The sequence below is a fragment of the Bombina bombina genome, chromosome 6, assembly GCF_027579735.1.
Source record: "Bombina bombina isolate aBomBom1 chromosome 6, aBomBom1.pri, whole genome shotgun sequence".
In the NCBI taxonomy this organism is placed as follows: domain Eukaryota; kingdom Metazoa; phylum Chordata; class Amphibia; order Anura; family Bombinatoridae; genus Bombina; species Bombina bombina.
The window spans coordinates 910,595,447-910,610,943 of NC_069504.1; the positions used below are offsets into that span (position 1 = coordinate 910,595,447).

At 38.2% G+C, this 15,497-nt stretch overlaps 1 protein-coding gene across 1 annotated transcript in view; it reads left to right on the forward strand.

The window, feature by feature from the left end:
* The first annotated feature begins 4,035 nt into the window (after positions 1–4,035).
* MATR3 (matrin 3) overlaps positions 4,036–15,497 on the forward strand; it is a 28,023-nt gene continuing 16,561 nt past the window's right edge. The window contains exon 1 of the mRNA XM_053718543.1: positions 4,036–4,113. The gene's annotated coding sequence lies outside the window, so the exon portion shown is untranslated. The remainder of the gene's footprint in view (positions 4,114–15,497) is intronic.

Consider the following 15,497-nt stretch of genomic DNA (forward strand, 5'->3'; position numbering starts at 1 on the left):
CAATAGTTATTAAATAGTTATTAACTATTTAATAGCTACCTAGCAAAAATAAGTACAAATTTACCTGTAAAATAAAACCTAACCTAAGTTACAATTACACCTAACGCTACACTATAATTAAATTAATTCCCTAAATTAACTACAATTACAATAAAATAAAATAAACTAAAGTACGAAAAAAAAAACAACAATAAATTACAGAAAATAATAAAATAATTAAATTTTTTAAAACTAATTACACCTAATCTAATCCCCCTAATAAAATAAAAAAGCCCCCCAAAATAATAAAAAGCCCTACCCTATACTAAATTACAAATAGCCCTTTAAAGGGCTTTTTGCTGGGCATTGCCCCAAAGTAATCAGCTCTTTAACCTGTAAAAAAGTACAATACCCCCCCAACATTAAAACCCAACACCCACACACCCAACCCTACTCTAAAACCCACCCAATACCCCCTTAATAAAACCTAACACTAACCCTTGAAGATCACCCTACCTTGAGACGTCTTCATCCAACCGGGCCAAAGTCCTCAACGAAGCCGGGCGAACTGGTCCTCCAGAGGTGCAGAAGTCTTCATCCAAGCCGGGAAGAAGAGGTCCTCCAGATGGGCAGAAGTCTTCATCCAGACGGCATCTTCTATCTTCATCCATCCGGAGCGGATGGATGAAGATTTTTTCTACCTTAATTCCGATTGGCTGATAGAATTCTATCAGCCAATCGGATTTGAAGGGACGCCATCTTGGATGACGTCACTTAAAAGTACCATCATTTAGTCGTCGGATCAGGAATGAAGAGGATGCTTCGCGTCGGATGTCTTGAAGATGGACCCGCTCCGCTATGGATGGATGAAGATAGAAGATGCCGTCTGGATGAAGACTTCTGCCCATCTGGAGGACCTCTTCTTCCAGGCTTGGATGAAGACTTCTGCCCGTCTGGAGGACCAGTTCGCCCGGCTTCCTTGAGGACTTTGGCCCGGTTGGGTGAAGACGTCTCAAGGTAGGGTGATCTTCAAGGGTTTAGTGTTAGGTTTTATTAAGAGGCCATTGGGTGGGTTTTAGAGTAGGGCTGGGTGTGTGGGTGGTGGGTTTTAATGTTGGGGGGGTATTGTACTTTTTTACAGGTTAAAGAGCTGATTACTTTGGGGCAATGCCCCGCAAAAAGCCCTTTAAAGGGCTATTTGTTATTTAGTATAGGGTAGGGCTTTTTATTATTTTGGGGGGCTTTTTTATTTTATTAGGGGGATTAAATTAGGTGTAATTAGTTTAAATTTTTTTAAATTATTTTATTATTTTCTGTAATTTAGTGGGGTTTTTTTCCGTACTTTAGTTTATTTTATTTAATTGTAATTAATTGTAGTTAATTTAGGGAATTAATTTAATTATAGTGTAGTGTTAGGTGTAATTGTAACTTAGGTTAGGTTTTATTTTATAGGTAAATTTGTACTTATTTTAACTAGGTAGCTACTAAATAGTTAAAAACTATTTAATAACTATTGTACCTAGTTAAAATAAATACAAAGTTGCCTGTTAAATAAAAATAAACCCTAAGATAGATACAATGTAATTATTAGTTATATTGTAGCTAGCTTAGGGTTTATTTTATAGGTAAGTATTTAGTTTTAAATAGGAATAATTTAGTTAATTGTAGTTATTTTATTTCGATTTATTTAAATTATATTTAAGTTAGGGGGTGTTAGGGTTAGACTTAGGTTTAGGGGTTAATACATAATATAGTGGCGGCGACGTTGGGGGCGGCAGATTAGGGGTTAATAAATGTAGGTAGGTGGCGGCGATGTTAGGGCCGGCAGAATAGGGGTTAATATTTTACTAGTGTTTGCGAGGCGGCAGTGCGACGGTTAATATATTTATTAAAGTGGTGGCAATGTCCGGTTCGGCAGATTAGGGGTTAAAATTTTTATTATAGTGTTTGCGATGTGGGGGGGCCTCAGTTTAGGGGTTAATAGGTAGTTTATAGGTGTTAGTGTACTTTTAAGCACTTTAGTTAAGAGTTTTATACTACGGAGTTAGCCCATAAAACTCTTAACTACTGACTTTTAATTGCGGTACCAGGCTTGACAGGAGAGGGGGTAACGCTCACTTTTAGGAAGACTCGTAATACCGGCGTTAGGAAAATCCCATTGAAAATATAGGATACGCAATTGACGTAAATGGATTTGCGGTATTTTTGAGTTGCGAAAAAAAAAGTGAGCGGTACACCTGTACCTGCCAGACTCGTAATACCAACGGGCGTTAAAAAGCAGCGTTGGGACCTCTCAACGCTGCTTTTTAACCCTAATGCAAGACTCATAATCTAGGTGTTTGTTTTTTAAATGTTGTCATTTACCCTTCTTATTCCATACAAAATAAATATAATTCCAGGTAATCTCACTTTCAGAATTTGCTTCTATACTTGGGGAATATACCTGGTAAATATCTATGTGATATACCCCATAGTTTGGTTACTATAACTCTTTTAACTGTGCATCCTATTAAAGTCTATGGACATTCAATTTTGACATTTACCCTTGTCATTCCATAGAAGCAACTATAATCCCATGTAATATCAATTTCAGTCTGCTACTGTACTTGGGGAATGAATCTAATACATATCTATGTGATATGTCTCATAGTTGTGCTATACAGACATCCCAACCTGCAAAAACTAATTTCAGAGAGGTGACATCACCCGCTACTGCGCCACCCCCCCTCCCATCCATTTATATATTGGACACCTTGAAACCCTAAATAAGATAGAGACTTATCATTAAAATAGCTTCCCACTAAAGTCACATTTAAAAAAAAGTAGGTTTATTGCACAACCACATACAACAAACCTATTTTCCAGTGATCGTACGCTTGTTGAATATGAAGTTTAACTATGTGCAGCAAATAAGGTAGTATTTGTTTTTATTTTATTAAAATCAGTGGGCTTTTTGGTTATTGGTGCATGCTTTGAGAGTTCTATAACGTCCCAGCAACTAAAGGCATTCCTTAAAAAAAAAAAACTTTTCCGGATTTGGGCCACATTGGATCATGGTATTTGGAGTTTCAGGGAGATTGCATTCCATTTGCTGGCATCAGGGAGCCATTGACTATTACAATCAGGGAGACTCCCTGAACTTTAGGGAGATTTGGGAGGTCTGGCTAATAGCACTTTTAACTTGAAATCAGTTTAAAGTCTATGGTTATTCACTTTTGTCATTCACCCTTGTCCTTACATAGAAAGCAGTTGTGAATATGATACTGTACCCTGGGGAATATAGCTGGCTGGCAAATATGTCTCCAGTTTGGTTACTATAACTGTACATCCTATTAAAGTATATGGACATTCCATTTTGCCATTCACCCTTGTCATTCCACAGAAAGCAGCTATAATCTCACTTTCAGAATTTGCTACTGTATTTAGGGAACATATCTGGTAAATATCTATTGAATACGTCTCATAGTTTTGTTTCTATAAACATTTTTCATTTACATTCCATAGAAGTCTATGCGCAATCCATTTTGTCATTCACCTTTGTCATTCCTTTTAGTATATCCCGAGACCGTCACGTGGTCCTGCGAACATTTAGCCAAATGTAACGAAGTCTTCCATTTTTCTTATAATCTATAACCATTTTTAAAGAAAGTGCCAGACTTTCTGAGTTGTGTTAATCAGTGCTCGTATGCATCCAGGACTGTGATGGATGATTGTGTACCCAGTTTAGTTTCACAGTGCAGTACATTTCCGTATTTTATAAATGTGTGTGCCTTGTAGGGAGAGTCTGTTAGCCATTATTATTATCAAATAATTATTTAACATTTCATATAAACTAAAAAAGCTTAAATGTTTTAATCAACGTTATCGCTGAACATATTTCAATTTATTTAAATACATATTGTAAAAAAACGAATTCGTGTAAAAACCTCCGCCCTCGTCAGCCATATTAAAACAAAAATATTCAATTGAACTATTGAAGGAGACAGAGCACTTCCCCCAACATGGTTGCTACGCAATGACGTAGTTACAATATACGTATTCTTATAATCCCGCGCTCACTAAGCTTGCGCCTTCTTTTACAGAGCGCTCGTTGTGTGTCACGGTGTAGACCAGACGTGGAATCGGTGGACTGAGGTACTTTTTCTATCTATTTTCTTTACTCGTAAAATGTTAGTTCTACATCAGTCGTAAGCGCCGTTTTAAACATATGTTTTTCTTTTAATATTAGTTAACCCGTTATAAGTGGGATTTATATTTTTACGGTAGTTATAGGAAAATCTGAATTCGTGCATTAATAGGATAAACGATATGTGTTTATTAGGCCGCTGTAGACGTTCGCTGTTCATGGCTTGGTGTCGCAGTTTTTTTTCCTGGGATTATATAATGTCCATCGTTCTCACTGGCTCCGATTTCGTTTTTTTTTCTTTAATAGCTAAGCATGTGTTTTTGTTTTTTTTGTTTTTTTTCTTTCTAGTTATAAGTTGTTTTTATCTCTTTTTTTGTGTGATTTCGATGCTTGATGATTTTTTTTTTATTCTTACCATGTTTCTCCTGTATACAAAATGGCGACCTAGTTTTGTATAACGTGCTTGTGGAACAATGCGTCCCATTTTTGATGACTTGCTACAGTCCTCCCAACGCGTCTAGACTTGCTGTTTTTCTATGCAAGGAAATTTATAATGCTTTTATTTAGCTAACAATATAGTCTTGCTTTTTAATGTAACACGTTAATTTGTCAAAACGTTTTTTTTTTTTTTCAACCTAGCAGTGAATGTTGAGGATTATACATTTTGGTGTAAACGTGATTTACTATAGTTAATCCTTTTCCTCTTGTTTTACTATTGGCTTGGTTTTTAACTTCTAAGCCTTTTGGCTGTTTTAAAAGCACAAATACTACGTGTTTTCATTAGTATGGAAAAAACGTGGTATCGCAAAAAGAAATTATTGGAACAATGTTACACTCGGGATACCATGAGCAGTTTTTGCTACCAGTTCATTTTTTTTTTTATATATATAAAATAACCAACTCTTGGCAGGTTCATCTCAGTAGCACGTTTTACTTGCAAGTCCGAGAGAGGTGGATTCTTTGTGTGAACCTAGTCTTCCAGCTATGGACTTTTTTATATGTATAAACCTTTGTATAAGTTAGCAACATATTTCACTAAGTATTTCTCCCAAATCAGTGGTTGCAGAGCTCTAGATCAATGTTCTCATGTGTGCAATTTCTCTTATATTCTCCTCTTTAGTGTAAATACTTCCTTGTGGGCATCTCCCACTCTTCAGCAAACTTGTTGGCAGTTTTTTTGTGTTCTCTATCATTTTGAATATGAATCAACCCAGCAAAAGTGGGAAATGTACATTTTATTGTCTTAAATATATGAATGCTGATATCTTAAAGGGACAAGAAACATACATTTTCTTAGAGAATACAGTTTAAGCGATGCTCCAATTTACTTTTATTATCTAAATTGCTTCATTCCTTTTGTGTTTGTTGAAGGAACAGCAATGCAATGGAGTGAGTTAATAACACGAGGCATATATGTGCAGCCACCAATCAAAACCTCCTAAACCTACCTAGGTATACTTTCAAACAAGATACCAAGAGAACAAAATAAAATAGGTAATAAAAGTATATTGGTCTCTTTGGATCCCAAAAGAATATACCTTGGGTTTAATGTTGCTTTTAATTTGCCACAATAGTGGTTACTAGGTCATCTCAAATAATTTTAATTAGATTAACTGACACTTTTCAAATGTTACATCTTGGTGTTGCCTGCAGATCCTACTGAAGATATCACTAGAAAAAACAGCCCCAATGAAGTAAACCTTTCTTAAAGGGAATATGACACCCACTTTTTTCACTTTCATGATTCAGAGCATGGAAGTTTAAGTAACTTTCTAAACTACTCCTCAATTTTCTTTGTTCTCTTGGTATCCATTTGAAAAAAAGCTTAGCAATGTAAGCTTAGGAGCCAGTCCAATTTTGGTTGAGAACACTGTAGCACTTTCTAATTTATTTTACTTGCTGGAGTGTATTACATTGTTTACAACTAGTTACTTTACCTTTTCTATTTGTCATTTGAAATTGCTGATTTTGCCTGCTAAACCCACCTCCTATACTGGAAAAAGGCTTTCATTCGTATTCTCTAAAGAAAACCTATGTAAATAAGATTTGGCTGCAGCCCTTAAGGGATGTGAAAGACGGGTACTTAAATGCTAAGTTTAAATCGTTCTCTCTCTAAATATCTGCTTTAAAGGTACAGTATTTCAGAATTTTTTTTTTAAAAACAAACTTTTGCTCATTCCCCAGTTTTGTATAGCAATCACTGTTATATTGATGATTTGATTACCTTGTATCTAATCCTCTTCTGACAGCCCCCTTATATAACTTTTTACTTGCATTTCAGGCATTTAGTACTAACTCTTAAATAACTCCAAACGACATACATGAGCACAAATGTTATCTATATTGCACACAAACTTACGCCCTCAAGCTGTAAAAAAAACACCCCATCAAATGCATTCAGATAAGAGGCGTCTTTCAAGGGCTTAGAAGTTAACATGAGCTAACCTAGGTTAAAGGGACAGTCTACACCTTGGTCATCTTAAAGTCTTACCTTAGATTAAGCTGCAAATAGTCTCCTGCACGTTTTCTAAATCATGCAGCAGGAATGGTAAAAAAGTTATTTTTAAATGAATATTGATTCTGGCCACTTTGAAATGGCTGCCAAGCTCAGCCCACTGACATCATGATCTGGGCTGCATATGGCGTCCAATCACAAAAGGCTCACTAGTTGGATTCAACAGACTGTCAATGCTAAGTATTTAGCAGAGTGCCTAGATGCAGCCTATATAGTGTCATCAGTGGGCTGAGCTTGGCAGCCATTTCAAACTGTCCAGAAACACTATTCATTTTAAAATAACTTTTTTACTGTTCCTGCTGCATGATATAGAAAGGGTACAGGAGGCTATTTGCAGCATAATCTAAGGTAAGACTTTAAGATGACCAAGGTGTAGACTGTCCCTTTAAGCTTTCAACTAAGAATGCCAAGAGCAAAACAAATTTGATAGTAAATTGGAAAGTTGTTTAAAACTGCATTTCCTAGCTGAATCAGGAAAGTTTAATTTTGACTACATGGTCCTTTTAACGTATAGAGAAATGGATAAGATAATGAGTTCTTTCTGCAAGGTGATGTCAATGGTTTTTTTTGTGTGAGCAAAAACTATTTCATATGCAAAATCTAAATTATCAATTTCCCGTACATTTTATATCCTGCAGCTGGTATAAAAAGCTGCTGGAAACAATGGGGCATGAAGCCCAAACATTTTCTTTAAAGATAGAGCATACAATTTGTAATGCCTTTCCATTTCACCTGTATTGTCTAATTTGCTTTATTTTCTTATCCTTTTTTCAAAGTGTATCGTGGTAGATTTAGGAACAGCAATGCACTACTGGGAACTGATTGGTGGCTGCACATATATCGTGTAATTAAAGGGATATTATACACTTTGCATAAATGTTTTGTAGATCTATTTATATAGCCCATAGTTTTTTTTTTTTTTTTTTAATTCTAGTTTTGGTTATATGCTCTGATTTTCAGACTCCTAACCAAGCCCCAAAGGGTTAGAATACCTATGTATACCTACTCTAGCTTGCTCCTGTTTGCGTAAAGGGTCTTATCCTTAATGAGGAGAGTCCATGGCTTCATTCCTTGTGGGAATTCAGAACCTGGCCACCAGGAGGAGGCAAAGACACCCCAGTCAGTCTTAAATACCTCCCCCACTTCCCTCATATCTCCGTCATTCTTTGCTTTTCATCTCAGGAGGTTCGCAGAGAAGTGTCAGAAGACAATTGTTCCTTATGTAGGGTATCTACCCTTCGGAATGGGACTGGGGTTTTAATTAGTCTTGTCAGCTTCTGAGTGTTGACTAATGTTAGTCTGGAGATGCAGGGAGAGTCTTTCTGCGAATCCATCCAGACTCTTAACAGCTCCTAAGCAATCAGTGTTGACAAGTTTCACTGCCTGCTTCAATCACTCAAGTCCATGTCAGGAGCGATGCTACAAGACTGTCAAACTTGAGAATCTGTGTTTCTGTTCGACGACATAGATTCCGGTAAGATCGTTTAATTTTTTTTTATACGCATATAACGCAAGAAGATGGGGTCACAGTGTGGCTTTTATCTGTATGGAATCAAGGGTTAAAATCTCCGTAAAGTGATTATTCAACGGGGGGGATTAATAACATAATTTATTTTACTATGGTTATGCTGTGACATGTGAGTTGAGGCTCAGGCAGATGTTGGAACGTACAGGTTTTACTTCAGTTTTGGGTAGCTGCACAGCCTGAAAGGCTTGGTGCACTTTATTCCTACAGCAGGGACGATCCTGCATGGCACACCACATTACCGGGTGTGGTCACACTGATTTCCTTCCTCACTGTGCGGTTTACCAGAGACAAAGTGGTTTCTCTGGCCTGGGTCATAGGAGATGGTGAGTGCCCCAGCCATTGGGGGTATAAAGGTGCCACTTTATCTTTTCTATAGTCCACTTTAGAAGCGCAAGCTACAGAGGACTGATACGTTAGAGGGTACTCCCTCTTTACCTAAGTCTAATACCTGTTTATATTGTGAGGCCACGGTATACCCGCCTGCTCAATTATGTTCCACATTCCTTGATAAGGTAATCATGTCAAGGAAGGTCTATGTTTAGTACCACTGAGGAGTCTGTACCGTGAGGTGTGCACCACACAGTCATCTCCTAATACACATGCAGCTTCCCATAGCACTCCTAATCCTCCGTCGGGAGGGGCACTTTTACTTTACTGAACTGTTACAAACGGTAGTGTTTGCAGCCTTCGGTGCTTTAGCTCGCCCTACAAAGTGCAAGCGAAAGGTCAAATATTGCTATCCTTACCAATTGTCATCCACTAGCTTATTGGATTTATTTTATACAAGATTATCCGTTGATGAAGATGCCTCTGATACTTTAGAGCAAAGCTTTCCAAACTTTTCATGTCTGACACACTTTTTAAACCTACATAATTTCGTGACAGTAACTCAGTTGTACTTGCAAACAGGTGGTTAAACTAACTTGTTTTAAAAAATACGGACACCTACATCAATTATATAATAACGAAATGCAGTACTGGGAGCTAGCTGCAAAAAACAGACTTCAGCTCAGTGTTTAAGCTGCCGCCTCAGAGCTCTGCGAGTTGCACTGACTGAGTTGCTGCAAACACACTGCTATCCCACTCACTGACTACACATGCAGTCACAAGCCGATTGAGGAGACTACATGTGCAGTCAGGAGCCAATGTGCCGCCAATAGGAATAGTTTCAGTTCCCACTGAGCTGCACCAATAGGTTAAGATGATCTGTGACCCACTAGGTATCAATCACAAGTCAACCATGTGATATGCGTAGCAAGCAGGCTGAAAGTCAGAAACCCCCCCAAAAAAATAAAAAAATTAAATGTAAAAAAAAAAATTGTGCTGAAGCAGGGACACACCTACAAACTGCTGCCGACACACTAATGTGTCACGACACACAGTTTGGAAAGCACTGCTTTAGAGGATGCTCTTTCTGGGCTGGAATCTGCTGCCTCTAAGGAGGAACCAGACTACGTTTAGGATTGAACATTTACGCTTTCTGCTTAATGAAGTTTTGGCTACTTTAGAGGTTCCAGAGCCTAAATTGCCTGGGGAACCTTCTTGCATTCCTAAACTAGATAAGGTCTACAAGGACAGGTTGGTACCACAAGCTTTCCTGGTTCCCGTAAAGATGGCCAACATTAAGAATGAATGGGAAAGACTTGGTTTGTCATTATTCCCGTTTCTAGACTCTCAATTGGAGTTCTGGGGTTCCATCCCTAACATGGATGGCGCTATCTCCACGCTTGCTAAGCACACTACTATCCTGCTTAATAAGATAGAAACTCTGTTAAGAAGGATATTTTAAACATGGGATAATTGTTTTAACTGGCTGTTGCTGGAGCGGTTACCTACTGGTGCGACTCCTTATCTGAGTTTGAGGTGGATGGTCCCCTTGACGTGATCCAAGAAAGAATTAAAGCCTTAAAGGGACAGTATACTGTAAAATAGTTTTTCCCTTAATGTGTTTACAATTGCTTTTTATACCAACTGCAGAGTAAAACATGTATGAAAATTAGCTTTTTAAGGTATATTTCTGTATATTAAAGCTCTGATTTTGTGTTTTGAAGCCACAGCCTAATAAAATAGGTTGAGCTTGTAGGTATAATCAGATCTCATTACTGTATCACATTGTGCACATATACCTGCTTCTTTATCTTATATCTGTCCTTAAAACAATCACCAATTCTTTGAGAGAACAATGGAAAATCAACATTTTATTACCTTATCTCTGCTTTATCACACTGGGAGTGTAATTTCTTCTGCTGGCTGTGTTTACAAAGCTTATCTATAGCTGGTACGCGCGGCCACAAACTTTCAGAATAGGTGGGGATACCACATGCTAAATTAACAATTTCAAATGCCAATATAAGGGTAAAGGAGCTACCTGTAAACAATTTAATACACTCCAGCAGGTAAAGTGGATCATTGGGAACAAATTAAAGGGGAGAAAAATTTTGAGTAAACTGTCCCTTTAAGGGTCGCCAATTCGTTTATTTGTGATGCAGATTTGCCTGAATGCCAAAGCTTCAGGCGTTTCTGTTAAAGCCTGTAGGGCACTCTGGCTGTAGTCTTGGTCTGCGGACATGACTTCGAAGTCTAGACTTCATTCCCTCCCATTTAAAGGAAAGATTCTTTTTGGTCCAGGCCTTCACTCGATTATCTCCACTGTTACTGAAGGCAAATGTGCCTTTTTTTACTACAGGATAAGAACAACAAACCTAAGGGACAAGGTCCTAATTTTCGTTCCTTTTGTTCGGATAAATCCCAACGTCAGCAGCCCTCCGCAAAGCCTGAGCAATCCAAGGGGACTTGAAAGACGGCTCAGTCCTGTATTACAAGCAGAACAAGAAGCCTGCCGAGTCAGTTGGCATGAAGGGACGGCCCCTACTCCGGATCTGGTAGGGGGCAGACTCACTCTTTTCGGAAGCTTGGTTTTGGGACATGCAAGACCCGTGGGTCCTGGAGGTCATCGTGCAGGGATACAGGATATGTTTCAAGTCTCATCCACCCAGGGACAGATAGTCTGGGATACTACTCAAACTTTTTTGTATTCCTAAAGGAGGAAACTTTTCGCCTGATTCTGGACCTAAAGTGCTTAAACAAATTCCTATATGTCCCCTCATTCAAGATGGAGGCAAGGTCCATCCTTTCATTCAGGAAGGACAGTTCATGACCATGATAGAATGAAATATGCTTACCTTCACTTTCCAATACACAAGGAACACTTCAAGTTCCTAAGGTTTGTGTTCTTCCGTTTGGTCTAGCTACTGCTCCAAGAGTTTTTTTTTTTTTTTTTTTTTTTTTGAAGGTTCTAGGGGCTCTGCTTGCAGTGGCCAGAACCAGAGGTATAACAGTAGCACCATACTTGGACTTTATTCTGGTACATGCACCATCCTGTCTGGCAGAAGAGCATTCAAGGATCTTTTTCTTCTATCTCATGGTTGGAAGAAACTTAGAGCTCTTATGCATTAGCAGTGCCTTGGAGGTTCAATCTGATTTCCAATTTTCCGCCGTTGCCACTTCTCTCTTGTGTAGTGGCCTGCATCAAGCAGGAGCAAGCATCAGTGATTCTAATTACTCCATCGTGGCCGTAAAGCATGTGATTCGCAGACCTGGTGGGGGTGTCCTCATCTCCTCCATGGAGGTTACCATGTCACAGGGGTCTGCTGGCACAGGGTCCTTTTTGTTAATCAAAATCTAGATTCTTTGAGGCAGACTGCGTCAAGGTTGAATACTTAGTCCTTGCCATGAGGGGTTTCTCTGAGTGTTGATACTCATTCAAGCTCGTAAGGCGGTTACTCTTCACATCTATCATAAGGTGTGGAGGACCTACATTTTCTGGTGTGAAAATGTTGATTCCCCTGGAAAAAGGTCAGGGTTTCCAGGATTCTTTCTTTTCCCAAGGATGGCCTGGAGAAGGGCCTTCCTGCTAGTTCCCTTAAGGGACAGATTTCGGCCCTATCTGTTTTACTGCATGTGGCTCGCTGAGCTACCAGCTGTTCAGTCTTTGGTTCGGGCTCTGACTAGAATCAGGCCGGTGTTAAGATCTATTGCTCTTGGTGTTTAAATCTTAAGGTTTTGCAGAGGGCTCCGTTTGAGCCTATGCATGTAATTAACATTAAGTTACTGTCTTGGAAGGTTCTTTTTCTGGCTATTGCTTCGGCGCGGAGAGTATTTGAGATTGCTGCCATGCAATGTGAGCCCCCTTTCCTAGTATTCCATGCTGATAGGGCTGATCTTTGTACTGGGTCTGGCTTTCTTCCTAAGGTCATTTCAGATCGCAACATCAGGAGATTGTGGTGCCTTCCTTGTGTGGTTCGAGCCTTGAAGTTCTATCTTCAGGCTTAGAAGTATTTTAGACCTCTTTGTTCTGGGAAGTGTTAGACAGACGTGTGTGTGTATAACAAACTATATGGCTGCCTTACGGAACGATCTGGACAGCGCACATAAACGCAGCAGTCTATTTTGCGTAAAAAAAATGAGTGCTGCGCAGAAGGAAGTGCATCAGTGGTCGAAGCGGGAACTATATGTGTATGTATATGTGTGTATATATATATATATATATATATATATATATATATATATATATATATATATATATATATATATATATATATATATATATATATATATATATATATATATATATATATATATATATATATATATACATATATATATATATATACATATATATATATATATATATATATATATATATATATATATATATATATATATATATATATATATATATATATATATATATATATATATATATATATATACATATACATATACTTTACGAAGCTCCAGCTCCTACTGGATACTTGCAAAAGTGCACAGTATACATTTTTTGATTGGCCTGCCACATAATCCAACTGGAGGCAAACTTTGAATGTACCAGAAGATATTCTGCTCATAGTGCTATTGCATTGTCTATTGTGAATTTGTCATTCAATTCTACTGTATCCATTAGTTGGAAGGTATGTCATTCTTTTAGTGATGGTAATTGCAAAAGTAAAAAAAAATCTGTATCTGTTTTTAAATTGTTAGCCATTTCATAATAAACCAGTTTGCTTCTTAACTGTATTTGATGCTCCCTCCACTAGGGAGTGTAGAAAAGGTTCAAAGGACCAGTAAATACATTCTGCAAGAGAGGGGGGGCTGTCTATCACTGCCAAATCCTTTTTTGCTTAGTTTGTCCAAGAAAGGTAAACTCCAATTTTCAGGATACATGAACTCACTTGACCATTTTTCTAAATGTTTCTCATGAGCAGACACACAATGGCCCCTTGTTTTATAGATACATGTATTATACTTCATTATCTAGTCTGTCCTTGACATAGCAAATAACCCCAAAAATGTCAATTTCAGCCACCCATACTTATACTACTAACCATACCATCATGAGGACAACAAAGGAATGTGAGGCACTTTGATAGTGTAATGTAAAATAAGTTTAAAATGCTTATTTTGCCCCCCCCCCCTTTTTTCTGTAACTTAAATGCCCAGTAAATATGCATTTGTGGATTATGTAAATGCTTTAACAAGACCATGCAAAAGCACTTGGTCTGAACTTCAAATTAGTAAAAAAAAAATTCTGACAAATTTCAATTGTCTATTTCCACTGCATTATGTAACAGCCATCAGCCAATCACAAATGCATATACATATATTCTAGGAACGCATTCACATGCTCATTAGGCGCTGGGGACTCAGTGTAAATATGAAGACTGCACATTTTTATGGAAGTAAATTGGAAAGTTGTTTAAAATTGCATGCTTTATCTAACTTGTGAAAGTTAAATTTTGACTTGAGTGTCCCTTTAATTTGGGGTTTGAAGGGCTCGCTAAAACATTCACAAGACTAACGCTGCAACATAAAAGATGATCAGATAGGATGCTGCAAAATGATAGTGCCTTGCCATGTCAATTCTAGTGACAAGTTTAAATTGACTCCTCTAATGCAAGTGGTTGGAGGGAGTTTGGTGTTTAGAAAGTTAAATTTATTAACACCTTGTTTTATGCAAATGTTCACTCTATTTGCAAGACTGCATAACAATCTTGTAATTGCATGGTTTTATTCCCTTTTTAATGGGGATTCTTTGTTCGAAACTGATTTAACAATTTGGTAAAAATCTATACAAAGTACAACTTATATTACAAATTTGCCTGTCTCTTCAATAACAGGCAAACCATATTAGAATTCTTCAGAAGAGACGTCCGTTTATTGACATATGTTAGACAGAATGACCCATTGCAGCATAGCTTGGGAAAATATGAAGCCTAGCAAATTATGTTGATAACCTCACTCTATTTGTATTGTGACATGAATGGATTAAATATCCTGCATCAGTGGTTTGTCTGAATAATTCTAGGGGATGCAAAGACCTGATATCTGTCTACTAAACTGACTCTTCTAGAGTAAGGAGGAACTCTTTTTTTTTTTTGTACCAGATCGAGCGTGAATATTTGTCAACTGAGCAGTTTTCAGTTGCATAGGATTTAGATGTATTTTTATCTCCAGCTAGCAATGCAGTACATACAAACTTAAATCTGTTGTAGGGCTGCACGATTAAACGCATATGCGATTTTAAACTGCGATTAACCGCCGTGATTTAAAAACGTGAGTGCGATTTTTAGCCCCGCCCAGAAGTGACATCACTCGCCCCATGTGAACACGCTTAGTAGCAACTGAAGAGAAGATCCTGAGCACACATAAGATGGGTCTCTCTCTTTGAGCAGTCAGCATTCCTGGGATGGTCCCGGGGAGGAGGGGTGGGACATAGACTGGGAAGGAGGTGAGTGGCCCATCTGAATTTAGCACCGACACAACACCTGCTTTTTCATTACAGGCTGTGCTGTGGGGTCATATTTCCCGTTCTGTCACTACAGTTCCTGTGAGCCCCACGTCTTCACATCTGAGGGAAAATATTAACTTGTTCTAATGTTTAAGATGCACCCAGGTCCCTGGGAGGCAGCGGAGAGGCTAAAACGCTAATAAAGTATACGTATGGAAAATGCACCTCGTGTTGAAGTGTTGGCAAGTGTCATACATAATTGTTTATATATCAGTTAGCAGCTTTATTATGCACTGTTTTAATTTGAAATAGTATTTTCTAAGCTTCCTCCCAGGGACCTTAGTGCATTTGTGTGATGTGAAGACGCGTGGTTCACAGGAACTGTAGTGACAGAACAGGAAGTATCATTATCCCAACAGCACCGTCTGTAATGAAAAAGCTGGTGTTGTCGTTGCTAAATTCTGATGGGCCACTGATGTTACAAACCTCCTTCCCAGTCTATGCCCCACCCCTCCTCCCCGGGGCCATCCCAGGAATGCTAACTGTTAAGAGGGAGAGACCA